This window comes from Phyllobates terribilis, unplaced genomic scaffold, assembly GCF_046119375.1.
Source record: "Phyllobates terribilis strain yellow unplaced genomic scaffold, ASM4611937v1 Scaffold_4__5_contigs__length_816908805, whole genome shotgun sequence".
Lineage (NCBI taxonomy): Eukaryota > Metazoa > Chordata > Amphibia > Anura > Dendrobatidae > Phyllobates > Phyllobates terribilis.
This window is the reverse complement of record NW_027362764.1, coordinates 469,176,420-469,198,567: the sequence shown is the minus strand read 5'-3', so window position 1 is coordinate 469,198,567 and position 22,148 is coordinate 469,176,420. Positions and strand designations below refer to the sequence as shown.

General features: G+C 43.5%; 1 protein-coding gene across 4 annotated transcripts in view; it reads right to left on the bottom strand.

Moving 5' to 3' along the window:
• Positions 1 to 19,751: 19,751 nt before the first annotated feature.
• The window catches only part of MYLK4 (myosin light chain kinase family member 4), a 291,340-nt gene continuing 288,943 nt past the window's right edge, over positions 19,752 to 22,148 (bottom strand). For all 4 annotated transcript variants that reach the window (XM_073678684.1, XM_073678685.1, XM_073678686.1 and 1 more), the window contains one exon: positions 19,752 to 21,413. The gene's annotated coding sequence lies outside the window, so the exon portion shown is untranslated. The remainder of the gene's footprint in view (positions 21,414 to 22,148) is intronic.

Genomic DNA, 22,148 nt, shown 5'->3' with positions numbered 1-22,148 from the left:
TGTACAGTATATCACAAAAGTGAGAACACCCCTCACATTTTTGCAAATATTTTATTATATCTTTTCAAGGGACAGCACTGAAGATATGATACTATGATACAATGTAAAGTAGTTAGTGTACATCTTTTTTAACAGCATTTTTACAGCTTTTTTTTAAATGTGGTGTGCCCTCTAAATAACACACAGCCATTAATGTCTACCGCTGGCAACGAAAGTGAGTACACCCCTAAGTCAAAATGGCCAAATTGTGCCAAAAGTGTCAATATTTTGTGTGGCCACCATTATTTTCAAGCACTGCTTTAACTCTCTTGCGCACGGAATTCACTAGAGCTTCACAGGTTGCCACTGGAATGCTCTTCCATTCCTCCATGGCGACATCACGGAGCTGGTGAATGTTAGAGACCTTGCACTCCTCCACGTTTCGTTTGAGGATGCCCCACAGATGCTTAATAGGGTTTAGGTCTGCAGACATGCTTGGTCAGTCCTGCACCTTTACTCTCAGTTTTTTTTAGCAAGGCAGTGGTTAAGTGGTCATCTTGGAGGTGTGTTTGAGGACGTTAGCATGTTGGAATACTGCCCTGTGGCCCACTTTCCAGAGGGATAGGATTATGCTTTGCTTCAGTATGTCACAGTACATGTTGGCATTCATGGTTTCTTCAGTGAACTGTAGCTCCCCACAGACTGCACTCTCATGCAGCCTCAAACAATGACACTCCCACCACCATGCTTGACTGTAGGCAAGATACACTTCTTTTTGTACTCTTCACTTGGTTGCCGCCACACACGCTTGACACCATCTGTACCAAATAAGTTTATCTTGGTCTCATCAGACCACATGACATGTGTGGTGCCCTGCTACGCATTGGTGCCACAGAACCCAGAAGGGTGCATGGATGGACTTCTCCACAAGAGGCCCTCACTACATTCATACACCTCCACCTTCCACCTCAGACCAGCAGAGGGAGCCCGTTAGGGACATATACAGGGAGGGTGGAGCCAGGCAGCTCAGTCTTAGTTTCAGTCTGTGAGAAGTTCAGTTCCAGTCTTAGTTTCAGTCAGTTGGAGTCCAGTATTCAGAGAGAGAGGAACACAGCTCCGAGTTGAGCAGAGAGCGTGCCGACGCTCAGAGAGCGGTGAAGACGCAGCATGCCAGCTGCCGAGTAGTGAGGGCCCCGAGTGTGGTTGACAACAAGGAGAAAAAGAGAGTGGAGCTAAGGGGGCAGAGGAGCCTAGTAAGCTCACCCCGTTATACAAACTGGACACCGGGTCCGAGCCTACAGGGACACTTTACACCCAGTAGGGATAACCGGAATCCCAGGAGGACTACAAGTCCCTGGCAAACCTGAAGCTAGACACCTACAGGACCAGGAACCACGAAGGCCCCAACGTCCAGGGAAAGTGGTTACCAATAGAGATGAGCGGTGTTCGACTAGAACTGTTCGCCAATCTCAAATTCGAGCTGTTTTGGGCGGTGTTCGAGTTGTTCGACGAACCCGAACGATTTGCAAAAAAATCGACTGTTCGAGGTTATGTTCGATAACTGTTCGTGCACCAAAAGCTTGTCCTGCATGTCTGGCGCTATTTAGAGCACCAATCATGCAGGGATTGTCTGCCACTCACTGTAATGCCACAGCCATGGTGGTTGTGGCATTACAGTGATTGCCCAAATCGATGGGAACAGTGCCAACAGTGAAACATGAAAAGCCGGCAATTCAGCAGCGGCATACACCGGTACCCGACAATTTAGAACCGAAAGAATAGAGCTTCACACATAGATTAGATAGATAGAAACATGTCAGCCACATATATATGAAGTACAGTGACAGTGTTGCTTACTGTACTTGTCATTTAGTGTAAAGGATTTATCAAAAAAAATAATAGTGTTTTCATGCACCGTCTCTTTAAAAAAGCCGGCCGGCAATTCAGCAGCGGTACCCGACAATTTGGAATAGAAAGAATAGAGAATCACACATAGATTAGATAGATAGAAACATGTCAGTCACATATATATGAAGTACAGTGACAGTGTTGCTTACTGTACTTGTCATTTAGTGTAAAGGATTTATTAAAAAAAATAATAGTGTTTTCATGCACTGTCTCTTTAAAAAAGCCGGCCGGCAATTCAGCATCTGTACCCGACAATTTATAACAGAAAGAATAGAGCATCACACATAGATTAGATAGATAGAAACATGTCAGTCACATATATATGAAGTACAGTGACAGTGTTGGTTACTGTACTTGTCATTTAGTATAAAGGATTTATTAAAAAAAATATCAGTGTTTTCATGCACTGTCTCTTTAAAAAAGCCGGCCGGCATTTCAGCATCTGTACCCGACAATTTAGAATAGAAGGAATAGAGCATCACACATAGATTAGATAGATAGAAACATGTCAGTCACATATATAAGAAGTACAGTGATAGTGTTGATTACTGTACTTGTCATTTAGTGTTAAAATAAAGGATTTATTTAAAAAAAAATTGGCGTGGGGTTCCCCGTAATTTTAGTCTCTAGCGGAGGTTAAGCAGACGGCTGGGGCAGATGTTTGAAGCCTGGGAAGGGGGTAATACCCACGGAGCTTCCCAGGCTACTAATATCAGCCCCCAGCGGAATACCTAGCCTTTACTAGCTATTAAAATGGGGGACCCCCCCAAAAAAATGATGTGGGGTCCCCCCTATTTTAATAGCTAGCAAAGGCTAGGCAGACAGCTGGGGGCTGATATTAATAGCCCAGGAAGGGGGCCATGAATATTGGCCCCCTCCCAGGCTAGAAACACCAGCCGTCAACCGTCCCAGAAATGGCGCATCCATAGGATGTGCCAATTCTGGCACTTAGCCTCGCTCTTCCCACTGCCCTGTAGCGGTGGCAGTGGGGTAATAGGGCTGGGGTTGATGTCAGCTTATAATGCCAGCTGACATCAAGCCCAAGTTAGTAATGGAGAGGCGTCTATAAGACACCCCCATTACTAACCCCATAGTCAAAGTTAAAAGAAAACACAAACACCCAGAATAAAGTCCTTTAATTGAAATAAAGACACAATCCTTTATTGTTCTAAATTAAACCATACTTACCACCACGCCCATTCCAGCTGAAGCCAACGATCTCCTGCAATAAAAGTAAAATAATAAAGCAACCTCATCCTTACCTTTCCATGGTTCCCAGGACAGCTTCAGCTCTGCTACATTGAGATGACAGGCTGGACCGCAGCAGAACACTGCCATCCAGCCTGTCATCCCGCAAACACTGAGAAGCGCAGGCATGCTTGCGCTCCTCAGTGTCTCGCTGTGATGGCATAAAGATGAGCCGACAATGAACTCGGCTCACCTCATGCACGTCACTGACAGCGTGGGAAAATTCTCACGCTGAAGCGCTGAGTGCAGGAGAATTTTCCCACGCTATCAGTGACGTGCATGAGGTGAGCTCATTCATGTCCATTGAACTCAGCTGACCTCATGTACGTCACTGACAGCGTGGGAGAATTCTCACGCTGAAGCGCTGAGTGCAGGAGAATTCTTCCACGCTGTCAGTGACGTACATGAGGTGAGCTGAGTTCATTGGACATGACCTCGGCTCATCTGGATGCCGTCACAGGGAGACACTGAGGAGCGCAAGCATGCCTGCGCTTCTCAATGTCCGCGGAATGACAGGCTGGATGGCAGCGTTCTGCTGCGGTCCAGCCTGTCATCTCGATGTAGCAGAGCTGAAGCTGTCTGGGAACCATGGAAAGGTAAGGATGAGGTTGCTTTATTATTTTTCTTTTATTGCAGGAGATCGTTGGCTTCAGCTGGAATGGGCGTGACGGTAAGTATGGTTTAATTTAGAACAATAAAGAATTGTGTGTTTATTTCAATTAAAGGACATTTTTCTGGGTGTTGTGTTTTTTTTAAATACTTTACTAGAAATTCATAGTGGTCATGTCTAATATTGGCGTGACCCCATGAATTTCGGGCTTAGGGCCAGCTGATAATGCCAAGCTGGCCCTAACCCCTTTATTACCCAGTGAGCCACCGCACCAGGGCCCTGGATGAGTTGGGTACAGCGCCAGAAGATGGCGCTTCTATGAACGCGCCATTTTCCGGGGTGGCTGCGGACTGCAATTTGCAGCTGGGGTGACCCAGAAAGCTTGGGTCTCCCTGCGCTGCAGATTCCAGCCCCCAGTTGCCTAGTTGTACCTGGCTGGACACAAAAATAGGGCGAAGCCCCACGTATTTTTTTTTTTAATTATTTCATGAAATTCATGAAATAATTAAGAAAAAAAGGGCTTCCCTATATTGTTGTGTCCGGCCAGGTACAAATAGGCAGCTGGTGGTTGGGGGCAGCCCGTTCCTGCCTGCTGTACCTGGCTGGACACAAATATAGTGCGAAGCCGCACGTCAATTTTTTTTTAAATTATTTCATGAAACTAGATGGTGGCCCGATTCTAACGCATCGGTTATTCTAGAATATGTATGCGGCAGACCCGGCGCAATCAGCAGAGCGGTGTTTAAATTTGGCGCCAAAATCGCTGACTGGTATCGGCCAGCAACCGCGACCAATCAGCAAAGCGGTGTTGAAATTTGGCGACTATATCACTGATTGGTCACGGCCGGCGGTCGCGACTAATCAGCAGAGCGGGGTTTAAATTTTGCGCCAATAATGCTGATAGGTTGTGGTCGCGACCAATCAGCAAAGCGGTGTTTAAATTTGGCGCCAATAATGGTGATTGGTCACGACCTCGACCATTCAGCAGAGCGGTGTTTAAATTTGGCGGCAACAATGTTGATTAGTCGCGGCCGGCGGTCACGACCAATCAGCAGAGCGGGGTTTAAATTTGGCACCAATAATGCTGATTGGTCGCAATCGCCGGCCGCGACCAATCAGCAGAGCGGTGTTTAAATTTGGCGTCAAAATCGCTGATTGGTCGCGGAAGGCAACTGTGACCAATCAGCAGAGCGGGGTTTAAGTTTGGCGCCAATACTGCTGATTGGTCGCGGCCGGCAACCGTGACCAATCAGCCGAGCAGGGTTTAAATTTGGCGCCAATACTACTGATTGGTCGCGGACAGCGACCGCGATCAATCAGCAGAGCGGTGTTTAAATTTGGCGCCAATAATGCTGATTAGTCGCGGCCGGCATCCGCGACCAATTAGCAGAGCGGGGTTTAAATTTGGCGACAATCTCGCTGATTGGTCGCGGCTGGAGTCCGCGACCAATCAGCAGAGCGTTGTTTAAATTTGGCGCCAATCTCACTGATTGGACGCGTCTGGCGTCCGCGACCAATCAGCAGAGCGTTGTTTAAATTTGGCGCCAAGCTCGCTGATTGGTCGCGGCCGCTATTTAAATGTGGCGCCCAAATCGGTGATTGGTCGCGGGCAGCGTCCGCGACCAATCAGCAGAGCGGTGTTTAACTTTAGCGCCAAGATCACTGATTGGTCGCGTGCGGAGAGCGCGACCAATCAGCTAATCGTATTGGTGAGGACCGGGGAGCGCCGCTGCCTGGTCGGATACTTCCGTTGCGAGAAGCCGGGAGATGAGCGACTGCTCGCAGCAGAAGTATCCCGACCCGCAGCGCCGCTCCCCGGTCCTCCCTTGACACCCTAGCCGCTGATGTCCCCACAGTATCCGCATGGTGTTGCAAAGATCCGGACATTTGTGTTAAAAATCGCTGATTGGTCGCTGGCGCTGACCGCGACCAATCACCGATTTGGGCGCCAAATTTAAATATCGGCCGCAACCAATCACCAATCTTGGCTCCACATTTAAACACCGCTGTGCTGATTGGTTGCCGACGCTGGGCGCGACCAATCACCGATTTTGGCGCCACATTTAAATAGCGTCCGCGACCAATCAGTACAGCGGTGTTTAAATGTGGAGCCAAGATGGGTGATTGGTCGCGGAGGATATTTAAATTTGGCGCCCAAATCGGTGATTGGTCGCGGCTGATATTTAAATTTGGCGCCCAAATCGGTGATTGGTCGCGGGCAGCGCCAGCGACCAATCAGCGATTTTTAACACAAATGTCCAGATCTTTGTAACACCATGCGGATACTGTGGGGACATCAGCGGCTAGGGTGTGAAGGGAGGACCGGGGAGCGGCGCTGCGGGTCGGGATACTTCTGCTGCGAGCGCCCGCTCATGTCCCGGGTTCTCGCAGCTGAAGTATCCGCACAGGCAGCGCCGCTGACATCCATGCGGCTAGGGTGTGAAGGGAGGACCGGGGAGCGGCGCTGACATCCAATTGGTCGCGGCCGCTATTTAAATGTGCGGCACAAATCGGTGATTGGTCGCAGTCTTGACCGCGACCAATCACTGATCTTGCCGCCAAAGTTAAACACTACTGTGCGGATTGGTCGCGGACGCTGCCCGCGACCAATCACAGATTTGTGCGCCAAATTTAAATATCGGCCGCGACCAATCACCGATCTTGGATCCACATTTAAACAACGCTGTGCTGATTGGTCGCGGCCGATATTTAAATGTGGCGCCCAAATCGGTGATTGGTCGCGGTCTTGGCGCGCGACCAATCACTGATCTTGCCGCCAAAGTTAAACACTACCGTGCTGATTGGTCGCGGACGCTGCCCGCGACCAATCACCGATTTGTGCGCCAAATTTAAATATCAGCCTCATGCACGTCACTGACAGCGTGGGAAAATTCTCCTGCACTCAGCGCTTCAGCGTGAGAATTCTCCCACGCTGTTAGTGACGTACATGAGGTGAGCTGAGTTCATTGTCGGCTCATCTTTATGCCGTCACAGAGAGACACTGAGGAGCGCAAGCATGCCTGCGCTTCTCAGTGTCTGCGGGATGACAGGCTGGATGGCAGCGTTCTGCAGCGGTCCAGCCTGTCATCTTGATGTAGCAGAGCTGGAGCTGTCCTGGGAACCATGGAAAGGTAAGGATGAGGTTGCTTCATTATTTTTCTTTTATTGCAGGAGATCGTTGGCTTCATCTGGAATGGGCGTGACGGTAAGTATGGTTTAATTTAGAACAATAAAGAATTGTGTGTTTATTTCAATTAAAGGACTTTATTCTGGGTGTTTGTGTTTTTTTTTTGTAACTTTGACTATGGGGTTAGTAATGGGGGTGTCTTATAGACGCCTCTCCATTACTAACCTGGGCTTGATGTCAGCTGGCATTATAAGCTGACATCAACCCCAGCCCTATTACCCCACTGCCACCGCTACAGGGCAGTGGGAAGAGCGAGGCTAAGTGCCAGAATTGGGGCATCCTATGGATGCGCCATTTCTGGGGCGGCTGACGGCTGGTGTTTCTAGCCTGGGAGGGGGCCAATATTCATGGCACCCTTCCTGGGCTATTAATATCAGCCCCCAGCTGTCTGCCTAGCCTTTGCTAGCTATTAAAATAGGGGGGACCCCACGTCATTTTTTTTGGGGGGTCCCCCATTTTAATAGCTAGTAAAGGCTAGGAATTCAGCTGGGGGCTGATATTAGTAGCCTGGGAAGCTCCATGAGTATTACCCCCTTCCCAGGCTTCAAACATCTGCCCCAGCCGTCTGCTTAACCTCCGCTAGAGACTAAAATTACGGGGACCCCCACGCCAATTTTTTTTTTAATAAATCCTTTATTTTAACACTAAATGACAAGTACAGTAATCAACACTGTCACTGTACTTCATACATATGTGACTGACATGTTTCTATCTATCTAATCTATGTGTGATGCTCTATCTTTCTGTTCTAAATTGTCGGGTACCGCTGCTGAATTGCCGGCCGGCTTTTTAAAAGAGACGGTGCATGAAAACACTATTATTTTTTTAAATAAATCCTTTACACTAAATGACAAGTACAGTAACCAACACTGTCACTGTACTTATTATATATGTGATTGGCATGTTTATATCTATCTATGTGTGATGCTCTATTCTTTCTGTTATAAATTGTCGGGTACAGATGCTGAATTGCCGGCCGGCTTTTTTAAAGAGATGGTGCATGAAAACACTATTATTTTTTTAAATAAATCCTTTACACTAAATGACAAGTACAGTAAGCAACACTGTCACTGTGCTTCTTATATGTGACTGACATGTTTCTATCTATCTAATCTATGTGTGAAGCTCTATTCCTTCTTGTCTAAATTGTCGGGTACCGGTGTATGCCGTTGCTGAATTGCCGGCCGGCTTTTTTAAAGAGAGCGTCTTCTGAGCAGTTTGTCAGCTTTTGGACACCTTTGAAGGTGTTTTCTATGTGTTTCTATGTGTTTTTGTTTGCCTGCCATTGGTTTTAACGGTGTTCGACGGTGTTCTAAGGTGTTCGACGAACAGTTCGACGAACAGTTCCTCGAACATCCCGGTGTTCGACGAACCAAACCGAACCCGAACACTACGGGGTGGCTCAACACTAGTTACCAACCAGAGGTCCTACTTCAGAGCAACAGGTGAAGTAAAAGCAGGACACATAGTCTAGGCTCAGTTGCAGGCTGGCCAGGAACAGAGACAGACACGGATCAGGAGGCTCTATACCCGCTCACTGGGGTGAAGTCCAAAAGTGCGCCCTTCACCTGGAGTACCCTGGACCGTACCTAACAATGACACCAGTAAAGGTAATGAAGCAAATCTCCTGTCTCTGTCCGTTACTTCCGCTGCGCCATCGCTCCCCCTGCACCACAACGCCCAGCGCAACCTGCATCGTTTTCACTGCCCTGAGGCCTGCTCCACCTGTGGGGAGCTGTTCCATCTCAAGCTGCCCTATCATCTGCCTCAGAGGACTGTCGCAGCGCTGGTGATCCTCACCAGACACCACAGGTGGCGTCATGACAAATCCCCTATAAATATCCCCTTTTTGCACTGACTGCCCTGGGTCACGGACCGGGCCAGCCACCGTGATCTCCCCCAAAAGCAGCCATAAGGCCCGGCTGCCGAGTACCCCACGGCCCTGGCAGCGCAACACATGGTTCCAGTAATCCATGTCGTTAGTCTGCTTGTCTTCAGCAAAGTGTTTGTGGGCTTTCTTGTGCATCATCTTTAGAAAAGGCTTCCTTCTGGGACGACAGCCATGCAGACTAATTTGATGCAGTGTGCGGCGTATGGTCTGAGCATTGACAGGCTGATCCTCCACACCTTTAACCTCTGCAGCAATACTGGTAGCACTCATACGTCTATTTTGTAATGACAACCTCTGGATATGATGCTGAGCATGTGCACTCAACTTCTTTGGTCGACCATGGTGAGGCCTGTTCAAAGTGGAATGTGTCTTGCTAAACCGCTGTATGGTCTTGGACCCCCATGCTGCAGCTCAGTTTCATGGTGTTAGCAATCTTCTTATAGACTGGGCCATCTTTAGGTAGAGCAACAATTCTTTTTTTCAGATCCTCAGAGAGTTCTTTGCAATGTTGAATTTCCAGTGACTAGAATGAGAGAGTGTGAGAGAGATAACACTAAATTTAACACACCTGCTCCCCATTCAAACTTGAACCCTTGTAACACACATGACACTGGGGAGGAAAATGGCTAATTGGGGACAGTTTGAACATTTTCACTTAGGGGTGTACTCACTTTTGTTGCCAACTGTTTAGACATCAATGGCCGTGGGTTGCGTTATTTAGTGGGCACACCAAATTTACACTGTTATATAAGCTGTACACTGACTACTTTACATTGTATCCAAGTGTCATATCTTCAGTGTTGTCTCATGAAAAGATATAAAAAAAATTTACAAAAATGTGAGGGGTGTACTCACTATTGTGATATACTGTATATATACATTATAGTGTGTAGACAAAGATGTATGTCCACAGAGATTGACCTTTATGTGAGGTATGCTGGGACTGCATATGCTAAATGCTGTGTTTCATAATGGCTTAGATACAATACTGATACTGCAGGTGTAAAACCGCAGTGCCGCATGCATACTGAAATGGAGGCTAGTGATACTGACAGTAAATTCACAATTTAAATCATAGATTGCTAGGCATACAAGATGCAAGAGACTTGGTTCAGTTTTTTTGCCCCCTAAAAAGTGTTACACATGGTAACATCCCTGGCGGCGTGCTTGCATAGTGCACCACCTCCCACTATGCAAGACCGCAATCTTACCTGTCAGTCCAGCCTGCAAATCTTGCTCCAGTTCATGCTGTGTGCATGTCTCTTGACTGATTGCTTAGGGTGGCGGCCCGGTTACTTCCTGATTCTTATAGCTGCTGTGGGCGCACCCCTAATGCATCTCCAGCCTATTGCTGTGAGTCTCTGGATATTTAAACCCCCTCCACCCAGTAGGAGGTGCCTTAGCAACACTAACATTCAGTATGCTCCTTGACTCTGAAGTTGCCAAGTCCAGTTCTGCTTCTTGTCTGTTTCCGCCATCTCTGGGGGCTGCATACCCAGACCTGTTATCTGTGACTTCTTGTCCGTTTCCGCCATCTCTGGGGGCTGTATACCCAGGCTCTTTCTTGTATCTCTTTGCAGTAGCAGTTCCTGTCTGAACTGTATCCTAGCCTGTTACCTGTTTGTCTCTATGTCCGTACCTTCCCTTTCCCTGCAGTATCTGAACCTGCACCTAACTCCAACTCGTTGTCTTTGTACTTCTGTTTGTGAGTTTTGTGTCCACTCACTACTTCATAGGAAGTACCTTGTGTGTATCTGGTTCTGCTTTTCCCTTTTACCTTCCTCCGTATCTTCCTGTATTTCCAGTCTGTTCCATGTGAACAGAGCCCTGTTCTCTTTGCCTTGCCCACCGCTCCGGCGATTTCTCTCTGCTCTGACTTGCCCACCACTCCGGTGGCTTCCCTCTGCTCTGCCTTACACACCGCTCCGGCGGTTTCTCTCTGCTCTGACTTGCCCACCACTCCGGCGGCTTCTCTCTGCTCTGCCTTGCTCACCACACCAGCGGTTTCTCTCTGCTTTGACTTGCCCACCGCTCCGGCGGCTTCTCTCTGTTCTGCCTTGCCCACCGCTCCGGCAGTTCCGCTCTGCTCTGCCTTGTCCACCGCACCTGCAGTTTCTCTCTGCTCTGCCTTGTCCACCGCTCCGGTGGTTCCGCTCTGCTCTGCCTTGCCCACCGCACCTGCGGTTTTCACTCCGCTCTGCTTGTGTACCGCATCTGCGGCTCTGTACCTGTCTCACAGTCTGTACTGGACCCTATCCAGCCTGCGCTCCAACCTGCTAGTATCTCCCGGTCAGCATACCAGCCGTACTTGCCAGTGCCCACCTGTCTGCATACCAGCCGTGCTTGCCAGTGCCCACCTGTCTGCATACCAGCCGTACTTGCCAGTACCCACCTGCCTGTATGCCAGTCTAACCTGCCTGTTCCTGCATTCCCCGGTGTGGGTCAACAACTGTCACCGGGGTCTGACCTGGAGTCGCACCTGGTCCCTCTGCTCGGTTCCTCCTTGGTCCACGGAGTCGACTAAGCTGCCGTGCAACCTTGGTCGGATCGGGTTGATACTTAGTTACGCCCCTCCAGGCACTCCTCGGTTCATGGTACAGTGGGATCACTAATCACGCTCACGCCAGTCAGTCCGGGCGCGAGCGTAACACACATAAGGTAATAATGCCCCTTAATGAGTACATATTACCAGTCTGGGGCTGCTTCTACCATGGGTTTGAACTGTGTCAGGGACATGTTGACACTGACATAGTTGAATGTGGCGGTTGACGAAGATCTAGGACTCCCGAGCAAGAAATTTGGGGCCAGAGGATCTCGGTTGCTAGATACACCCCTGTATTATAGTGTTTTTCTTTCTCCAAACATATAATTTGGAGTGATTTCTCTTGGTCGACCACTACTTGGGAGGGTAATCAGGGCTGTGAAGTTGGAGAGGTGGCTTCGGAGTCTGTGTCCATTTTAGTGGAGTTGGAGTATAAAATGGATCGACTCAGAATCGTAAAATATATAATGAATTGGGTACAGTAGTTCAATTCAGTATGTGCTGTAAATGTTTTCATAAGAATTTGGGAAAGTTATGAAATGTCCTATAAATGTATTTTCTATTCCCCACCTAAGGATCTAAGCTTTTAGTTGAGATAAATCTGCGCTGCATTTTATCTACTTGCTCAGGCAGTGCTGTGGAGTCGGAAGTCAGGGAAATTGAGGAGGCGGAGGTTTGGCTTACCGACTCCACAGCCCTGAGTAATATTGATCTTGAATTTTCTTCATTTGTGCACAATTTGACTGACTGTGGATTGGTGGATTGGTGGAGTGCAAAAGCTTTAGAGATTATTTGGTAACCTTTTCCAGCCTGATAAGCATCTACAATTTTACTTTTATAATTCATAAAGATAAGGTTGCCATTTCTTGTTGCAGATATAACAGTAACACAGGATCATAGGATTAAACAGGGTTCAATCAAACCTATACATGGTTCCCAATGTAGGTTTTGCAAAAAATGCTTTGTCTGGAGGTTTTTTTGTGAAATGCATGTTGGGAGTTGTTCATTTGGTGCCTAGCAGGGTTTCTTTCCTATCCTATGGTTACTTGCCCAGTTAGTAGCAGTAGGAGCATGGATAGAGGAAGCAAGTTATTTAGGAATTTGCTCCCATTAGCTCATGTTATTGGGGCCATTTTTTGCTATGTATACTTTACTTGTTACATTACTTTGTACCTATTGTATTTTGCATTATAAGATGTTACACATTATTGTACATGGTATATGATATAGGTAATTTATTCCTTGTTATATGGTAGTAATCTGAAAAAATACTTATATCCTAATGGAAACTTGTTGGAACATATATAAATCAATGAGATCCATCAGGATCAGTTGTGTAAGGAGAACTTAACCATTTCAGTATACATGTAAATTTGCTTAATGCAGGGGAGCCCAACATTTTTTGGTCCAAGGGCCATATTGGCATACTAAACCACTCCCAAAGGCTGGAAAGGGGTAATTACATGAGTACATCACCAGAACCAAGTTTTGAGCATTTGAGAAGAATTTGGAGAGTTTCTGCTAAAAAAAAAAAAATCAGTGTCAACACACTAACTTAAACTGAGTTTTTGAGGCAGAAACTCACCAAATCCTCCTCATAATCCCAAATTTCAAAGCTTTGAGGATTTTTAAGTTTTAACATAGCCATGGAGCATGTTATGGATTGCTACATTTGTACAGTATCAGAACCACCATAAGCAAATGAGTGCAGCACCAGAGCCACCATTAGTTTATGAATGCAGTGCCAGAACCACCGTCAGTACATGAATGCAGCGCCAGAACCACCCTCGGCACATGAATGCAGCGCCAGAACCACTGTTGGAACATGAATGCAGCACCAGAACCACCGACGGTACATGAATGCAGCGCCAGAACCACCGTCAGTACATCTATACAGCACCAAGCTTAGTACAGTGATCAATTGCAATGTCAGGTCAACCCCATATACTATTGTATCGCATGAAACTACAACTTCCAGCATGTCCTTAACCAATGGTAAGGAGATGCTGGGAGTTGCTGTTACCCATCATTATCAGATTGCGGACCATACAGGAACCACAGTACTGATGATGTGCAGTCCATATCACAAATATTTACAACCAGGTACCTTATAGGTGACATCTGTTTTGATTGAAGTCGGTCTTCTTTTCTTCTCCATTTTGTCCAGATGCCATGATGAGATTTCATGTCCAAAGCGCGTCTTGGCAGACTTTCCTCTTATCTGTCTTTAGCATTACTTCCCGACATGGAGCCCTTAAAAATAAAAGTAGAATTATACTTCCCCATAACACTAAATATCTCCTAAGCTGCACAAAATATTCCCCCATACTGCCCCTCTCTATAATATCCCCACACTTCCCCCCTCTATAATGTACCTTCCATACTGCCCCTCTCCATAATATCCAACCTCACAGACCCTCTCTGTAATATACCCCCATACTGCCCCTCTCCATAATATACCCCCTCACAGCCCCTCTTCACAATATACTCCCACTCTGCCCCTCTCCATAATATATCCCCTCACTGCCACTCTCCATAATATACCCCTTCACAGCCCCTCTCCATAATATACCTCCACACAGCTCCTCTCCATAATATGTTCCCACCCTGCCCCTATCCATAATATACCTCCACACTGCCCCTCTCCATAATAAACCCGCCACTGTTCCTCTCCATAATATCACACAAACTGCCCCTTTCCATATCTCCCCAACAGTGCTTCGCTGCATATTGTCCCCACTGCTCCTCGCTATATTATGCCCCCTTTCACAATTTTCCAATTGCCCCATAATGTCCTCCATTGCATCATAATATACCCCATGATGTCCTCCATTGCCTCATAATGTACCCCATAATGTCCTCCATTGCCCCTTTATGTGTCCTCGCAATAAACCCAACCCTTCCCTCCCCCTGGTACCCTCATCTAAAATGAAAGCACATTTCTTCAGCTACTCCATGGAACGCTTACCAGCTCGTTGTCTCCTCAGCCTGTGCAGCCCCGCACCAGCATCAGTGTGATGACGACAGCAGCACTCTGACCTCAACATGCTGTAACACGTCGGGACCGGGACTGACGTGCCCTGCTCTGCCCCAGTCCCGACGCCGCAGTGTTCAAATGTATTTGTGACTGAAAGATGTGAATACATTTGAATATAGGAAGAAGGGAGCGGGGTCTCCCGGACAGCTGCGAGGGCCGCACAATATCGCTTGCGAACTGTATGTTGTGCAGGCCTGGCTTAATTTAAAAGAGTTGTCTTAACTAGAAAATCCTTACTGAAAAGGAATCCAGCAGCATGCAGTCATTTTCCCTTAAGCACCTGCAGAATTAAACAGCAATTTATTCAAATTCTTTTTGTAGAATATACAGAGATTTAACAACTTTTTTTTTATCAGAAACTAAATCATGTTTTTTTTTTTATTTCAGTAGTTTATGTTACAGATCACCAAACACAAGAGCATTTTCTACTATAACATAATATAGTTAAATAAAATGTATTTATTATTGTCATTATTTTAACATAACATCAAAACAATAAGAAGAAAAATATAAATTACATTGTTGTGAAACATTCTAAAAGTCCATTTGAGCAAGCAGGAGATTATACATCATGTTGCAGCAATACAGTGGTGAGTTAGGAAAGTAAGCAATAAATATAATCTATAATTGCCTTCAAGTAAGGTTCCATTGAATATAGATTAGAGACCTGTACTTTGTACTGATGGTTAGAATAGGATCTGTTCTACAGAAACATATTGGTAAGGCTTCATAATAAACACAGCAAAAGAAATGTAGGAGAGTGGCCAATAGCAAGAAAAATGACAGCTGTCATCTTATTAGCTTGATTCATAGACTTCAGCCAATATAAAGTGTAATGTAACTGCTAGTGTAGAGCGTGAAGAATTGTGGGTATATCTGCTGTCATTTTTTTAACATTACATATACAGTAAAATACACATATAGAATTATGCAATAGGCTATTTAGAATTCATATAGAAATTGATGATCAATATTGAGATCCTCTAAAAACCTTACCAAACCTGTAATGAGTGTGTTAAATACATTCACCCTCTTTCAAATAAATACAGAAAATAAGATGTAAACATAAAAGAGAGAAAAATACAGGGAATATATACTGCACTGCAACAGTGAAATAATATGTGCAAATGGCATTAACATTCATTTACAATTGTGCATAGAAATACAGTATTACATCTTCATAAAGTATTTAAGAAATACCATTTTCAGTAAACCCATGGGTTTTACTTTTATTTTAAAAAATGTTTGTAGGTTATTCTCCCTAACTTATTTTACCTATGTCATTTTTAGTGGCTAAATGGAAAAATTTGAATTGCAAAGAAGATCAGTGAGCTATCCTGACATGTCTGTTTTAATTAACACTTGTATTCCCCACTTAAAGAACCACTGCTCCCATCAAATCATCATATTATATAACACTGTGCACTCACAATTGCTCATTTTGCCTTTCTACGCAGATAATTCTTCTCTTTTCCATTAGGTCTATGATATCACATGATTATAAACAGACTAGCTGAATCCTTCTAAGCTCTATGTAGAAGCAGGAAGTCTCATTTCCCTGCACGAGTCATCATTAGAACTACAAATATATTTAACAAAAAAATCCCTGGTGGGGGGAGGAGCTGAGCAACTGAGTCAGGAGTTGAAGAGGGGGTAGAGCTGGGCTGCCAGAGACTTTGCAGTGATGTACAATTGTCCTTCTAATGATGACTCATGCAGGGAAAAGATACTTTCTGTTTCTACATAGCACTTAGAAGGGTTCAGCTAGTCTGTTTTTAATCATGGGATGACATAGAGCTAATGGAAAAGAGAAGAATTAACTGAGTAGAAGGGTAAAATGAGAAATTGTAAGTACACAGTGCTATATAATATGATGCCCGTAATATATTAAGAGGATAAAACCTTTAAAGGGAATGTTTTTTTTAACAAAACAACCAGGCAATAATTTTGGAGCATCTTTTCTTTCAAGTCTGTGCTGTGTTTGTCTGCTGTTATTCTTCCTGCAAATATATAAATAAACTAGGTGTTACCAATCAGTGCAGACAGAGTCATAGTGTGTACAGACACAACCTATCACCAAGCTGTTAATTCTGTCATACATTTCCAGCAGAAATTACAGAGGAACAGCACAATTCAGAGTTCTAAGAAAAAATGTGTCAGCGCCGTTCATGAAAACTTGAAGGTAAAAGAGAATGGACTGCATCAACTTTTTCTAACTATGTAGATATCCATCAAAATACACACATGTAAAACATTCCTAGTGAAACATGATTTAATATAAAGATTTTTTCCACATATTTTTTACACAATGGGACATATGTATGAATTTGCCAAAGTAAATCCAGTATAACTGTTTCTAAGGTGATGTGCTCGTTTTTCTGAAACATTTGAGACTTTTGTATTTTAAACCATATATGACATTTATGAAACTTATGAAATTTTTTTAAAAGTTTGGGGAGTGGGATGTCAGTCAGCTAATGGAAAATACTCATAAATCTCCAAATTACAGCATTAGGGAGAGACACTTCATCATAAGTAGTGAGATATTTTATTGAATATAGTGCAGATTAGATTAGTGTTCATTACAGCCATTGCTACGTTTTACTTACGCCCATTATGTTTAAACAGATTGTCCAAGATTTCTAAAAAAAAATGGCCAATAAGCAGAAAATGCAATAAAATAATAAAAAGAACCTTACCAGGACTTTTAATCCTGCGCCGCACCAGCAGGCTTTTGTCAACTGTACTGATGTTCTGACCACGTGCATGTTACCCTTGGAATCACTGGCCTCAAAGCTGACATAGAGGGCAACTGACCACTAAGACAAGTGATTGGCTGCAGCGGTCACATAAATGTAGTGGCAATGTTATCACGCCATCACAGTTAAAGAAATGTAGGATACATGTGCAGTGGCACTGGACAAGTAGAAGATTTAAGTCACTTTATAGTTGTAATGCATTCTCTACTTTGTGACCATTTAAAACAAAAAATCTTGGGCAATAATATGTGACAATAACTTGGACAACTGTTGTAATCTCAATATGCAATCAACATTTTGGCAACTAAAACAATTATTTTTCTTTTTAAAGAGTAAGGCTAAGTGTCCACGATGCAGAAATTCTGCCGATTTTTTCTGCATCTCCCCGGCAGGAAAAACGCATGCGGATTTTACATGCGTTTTTCCTGCCATGTAGAAGCGTTTGTCAAGCGTTTTTGCATGCATTTCTGCAAGCGGGTTATCAAGCGCTTTCCAAGCGATTTTAGCATCACTTGGAAAAGTGCTTGACAACTTGGTCACACTATATAAATCCATGCAACCAGCATGAATTTTATATAGTGTGACCAAGTTAGTTAAAAAAAAAGAATAAAAGTGATAAAAAATTAAAAAAAACATTATACTCACATTCTGATGGCCCCCGGTTTTTTCTCCAGTGAGTCCAGTCTCTTGTACGGCTTGCGGTGGTGTAAAAGGATCTTTCATGACGTCATTTAGTCATGTGACAGGTTACATGACTAAATGACGTCATGGAAGGTCCTTTTACACCATCGCGAGGCGCCGGGGAGCCAGGACGCATCATACAGGAGACCGGGAGACATCAGAAGGTGAGTATAATGTTTATTTTTTAATTTAAATTCTTTTTTTTACAGGTACTATGGTACCCGGGTCTGGATGAGAGTCTCCTTTTCTCCATACCTGGGTACCATCCGCACATCGGATCGCTTAATATCCGCATGTGTACATGTAGTCATGCGGATATTAAGCGATTCAATTTAAGTCAATGGCAGCGATTACGCTGTGTGTCTGCAAAATTAATAGACATGCTGCGTATTTTTCCGCAATGATAATCTGCAGCGGAAACTTCCGCAGCATGTGCACAGGACATGCGGATTACCTTTGGAGACCATGGGGCGCGTATTAACAAGCGTTTTCGCTGCGGAAATTCCGCAGCAAAAATGCTTGAAAAACGCATAGTGGGCACGCAGCCTTACGCTACCCAAACTGGTTTCCTGATCTCTAATCATCCCAATTTACACCTTTTCTTTTTAGACAGATATTGTATAAACCAACAACCCCTTCTAATATGGGCAGCCAGTTGTGGATTGCTACATATTTTGTGTCACTAATGTTTTTTTGCTAAAGATTTTATTTCAGGTAGTGTTGATTTTTTTTTAACTACACTTCATAAGCACTTAACTACCATTATAAATATATATATATATTTTTTTTTTTTAAAAAAAGGTTCTTACTGCTGTTTAGGTACTACCAGTCCCAGTCTTATACTATAGCTCTGTAAACATACTGCAAACACTATGAAAATGCCACAAAAAAGGGATTTTGAAAGCAGCCTTTTTATTGCCATGAAAGCGGATTCTGGCTTCAGAAAAAAAAATGCTGCATGTGAACATAGCCTTACTGGGAACACCATTTTATTTATACCTAGAATGAATCCATTTAAAATTTTAGGGGCTACATAGCTAGAGAAGCATCCTGGAAATAACACAGAATGTAATTTAAGATTATTGGAAGACAAGTAAAATATTTGGTGCATTATTCTGGTATGTGCACCAAAATTCTGGTGAAATTTGACCAAAAAAACCCAACAACCTGTCTTACATGCCTTGCAACACATTTATTATGTGTTTTAGATGCTTTTTCATCTGACAAGGAGGCATGGCTTCACAGGAAGGAGTCTGGGCTAATACGTGACACTGTGCATCAAAGAAATGTTTTGGCAAAATTTTGCACAAGTTTCTGCCATAAAGTAAGCCAAGTAATAGATAGTGCAAACAGACTACGCTGTCTAAAAATGCACCACATGTATCATCCAGCACAAACTAATCTGATGAATTTAATGCGTTGTAAGCCTGTCTGGTACGTTTAAATTGTTAATGAAAGAGTAACTGTCATTTCAATGTTTTTTTTCATAAATCAATAGTCCTTGTGAAAATAAGAAACTTTATTATATATCTTATCAGAGAGATCTACTTCTTTTTCTGTCAGGATAAAAATAAGAAACTGTGTAATTTATTTTATCAGAGAAATCAGCTTCTTTCTCCCGCAGGACTGATCATCAATTTTCAAAATTCTCCATTCCCTGGTAAAATCTGTATTCAGTGAAGACAGATTTCTACATTACTGAGATAGGAGATGGGAGTTACTACCAATAAGATTCTATGTAGGTAGGATTAAGAGGGAGGAGCTCTGCCTCTAGCTCCTCCTTCCTCCTCCCTCTCTGCTTTACATAGAATCTTATCAGTAGCAGCTGCCATCTCTTATCTCAGTAATGTAGAAATCTGTCTTCACTGAATACAGATTTTATCAGGGAATTGAGAATTTTGGAAATTAATGATCCGCCCTGCCGGAGAAAGAAGCTGATTCTCTGATAAAATAAATTACACAGCTTCTTATCCTCATGTTCACTATTGATTTGTGAAATAAAAATTTAAATGATGGTTACTCTTTAAAAAAATCAAACAATTTATGCAAATGTTCCCCAATGTATTTGTAATGTTTTTTACATTCAGAAACAAAAAATTAATTGCAAAAGTCAAGTTTTTTGATAATCCCTGGTACTTAGCATGAATGCCTTCATATTGTCCTAGCCTGTATTTCTGTTGCTCGTATTCACGTATTGAGATTATTTTTGAGTTGGCTTGATGGACCAACTTAGAATATTATGAGCTGATATGATATTAACTATAAAAAGACAACTATATTTTCAGACAGCAGCAACAAATAATCTTAAATGGTCACTGTTTCAATAAACTTAGTATCATCAGCCAATGACTAACAAAATTGAAAAGTACTTTATGTACTTAAAATTGCCCTTTCTGTCTGAAAAAATTAGTCCAAAGTTCGCTCCATAAGGTATCTGTCTTCTGTCTAAACTTGGCTTCTTGCCAATTCTAATCTGACAATGTGATGGTTACAGGGACTTGGGTGGGTGTTTGTCTCTGCTCCTGCTCTCCTGTCTGTCAAACTGCAGAAACTTGGGCGGGTTTTGTCTCTACTACGACTCTCCAGTCTGTGAAACTGCATTCAGGTGTAACTGAGAACTGGGCTTTCAGTTTAGGGCAAGCAGGCCATTAGACAATGGCAAGTGCAATGCATGCTAAGAAGTGAGGGAAGGGAACGTCAAGCACCTATAGTACTGGCAGAATGCTGATTAAAAGGAACTACAAACTCAAAAACAGTGAATGGAAGGTTACAGAGCATGAAAACTGTGACAGTCCTGTAACTTGCTAGACTAGTATGTACACTTAAAGCAGTTTTATCTTGTTAGGGATGAGGGCATGAAGCCCATGCTCTTACTCTGATTTTGGGTGAAATGACAGTTACACTTTCAGTCTGACAAAGCCAAGTTTTACATTATAAATATCAAGTTGGTCCAGTGAAAAGTGTCACCAAGTGCAGAAAAACTTGGTTCCTCCAACGCAGACTAAAAAGGAATCAGCACTACACATGACTTATTGCTTATGGCCGTGAATCATCCCTTTATTAGATTGAGAACGACTCATCTTATTGAAAAACAGACCACCCAGAAACGGAAACACTAATAGTGTTCCAGGCTAAAAGGGTGTAACAGCTTAATATCCAATGTCAAAGACACTTACTTAGCAGAAATATATGTAAGTAAGTGGATTGTATGGTAGGAGAGAGCCAAAATTTGGGCATGTAGTACAATTGTGAATGTTATGAAATGTTCAATTCTATATAACAACCAGAAACCAATGCATCGAAAATGGCATTATAAGCCTACACCTGTGTCACAACAACAGGAAAGACATCTGAGCATCTCAAACACTTGGAAATAGTTGGTAAGAGATTCTTGAACAAGGCAATTTTAGCCTGTGAGAGAGGAAGTGGTGAGGTTAGCCTCGTCATGCCAAGACCCGCCCTTAGAAGAAATGGCAATGATCCAGCTGGTAAATGCCCAAGTCATCTCGCGGAAGGTCACAGCACCAGAACTGCTCAAATGTCTCACAGCAGACGCCACACAGCAGTGTTTCTGAATAACAAAATACAATACATGTTAGTTCAACAGTTCACTTTGTTATTTTTCCCCTAATTCATTATTTTTATTACTTCAGGCTATACTACTCTCTAGACCTTTATTACTTGTAAAGAAAGTTAGCCAGAAATTAAGGTTAAACTTTCCTTTCGCTGAGACAGTTCTGCCAAATGTTCCTTAGTAACAGACAGAAAATGTCATTCTTATTCTAACTATATATGAGGTGACCATTGGAAGCATGTTCCTATAAGAAGCATGTCTCCTAATGTTACAATTCATGGTAGAAGTTTACATTACAATTAACGAAGGGCAGACATATCATTGGTGCCACCTGTGCAGACACACAGGGGTCCAAGAAGTAAGGGGGCCACGTCTACCTCTAACACAGGTGGAATTGTGCATATGATGAGCTACTGAATTGCAAGGGGCCCATATATTGTCCTTGCACAGGGGCCTTCTTTTGCCCATGTTCGCTTGTGCATTAATATATGTACGTTTATATGTAAAGCTCAGCAATTCTATCAAATAATGTCAACGAAAAGTTAAGCATAAGTGTCATAAACTTCTAATGATATAAACAGGGTTAAAAAATTGGACACATAAAAATAGATTATTTTTGACCCAAGATGATATAATTTATAGATCACACTCGAGATTCACAGCATGTAAAATATGAAAATCAATAGACAATAGAAATTAGACTTATTTTTCTAGGACATGTAAAGAAGTGGG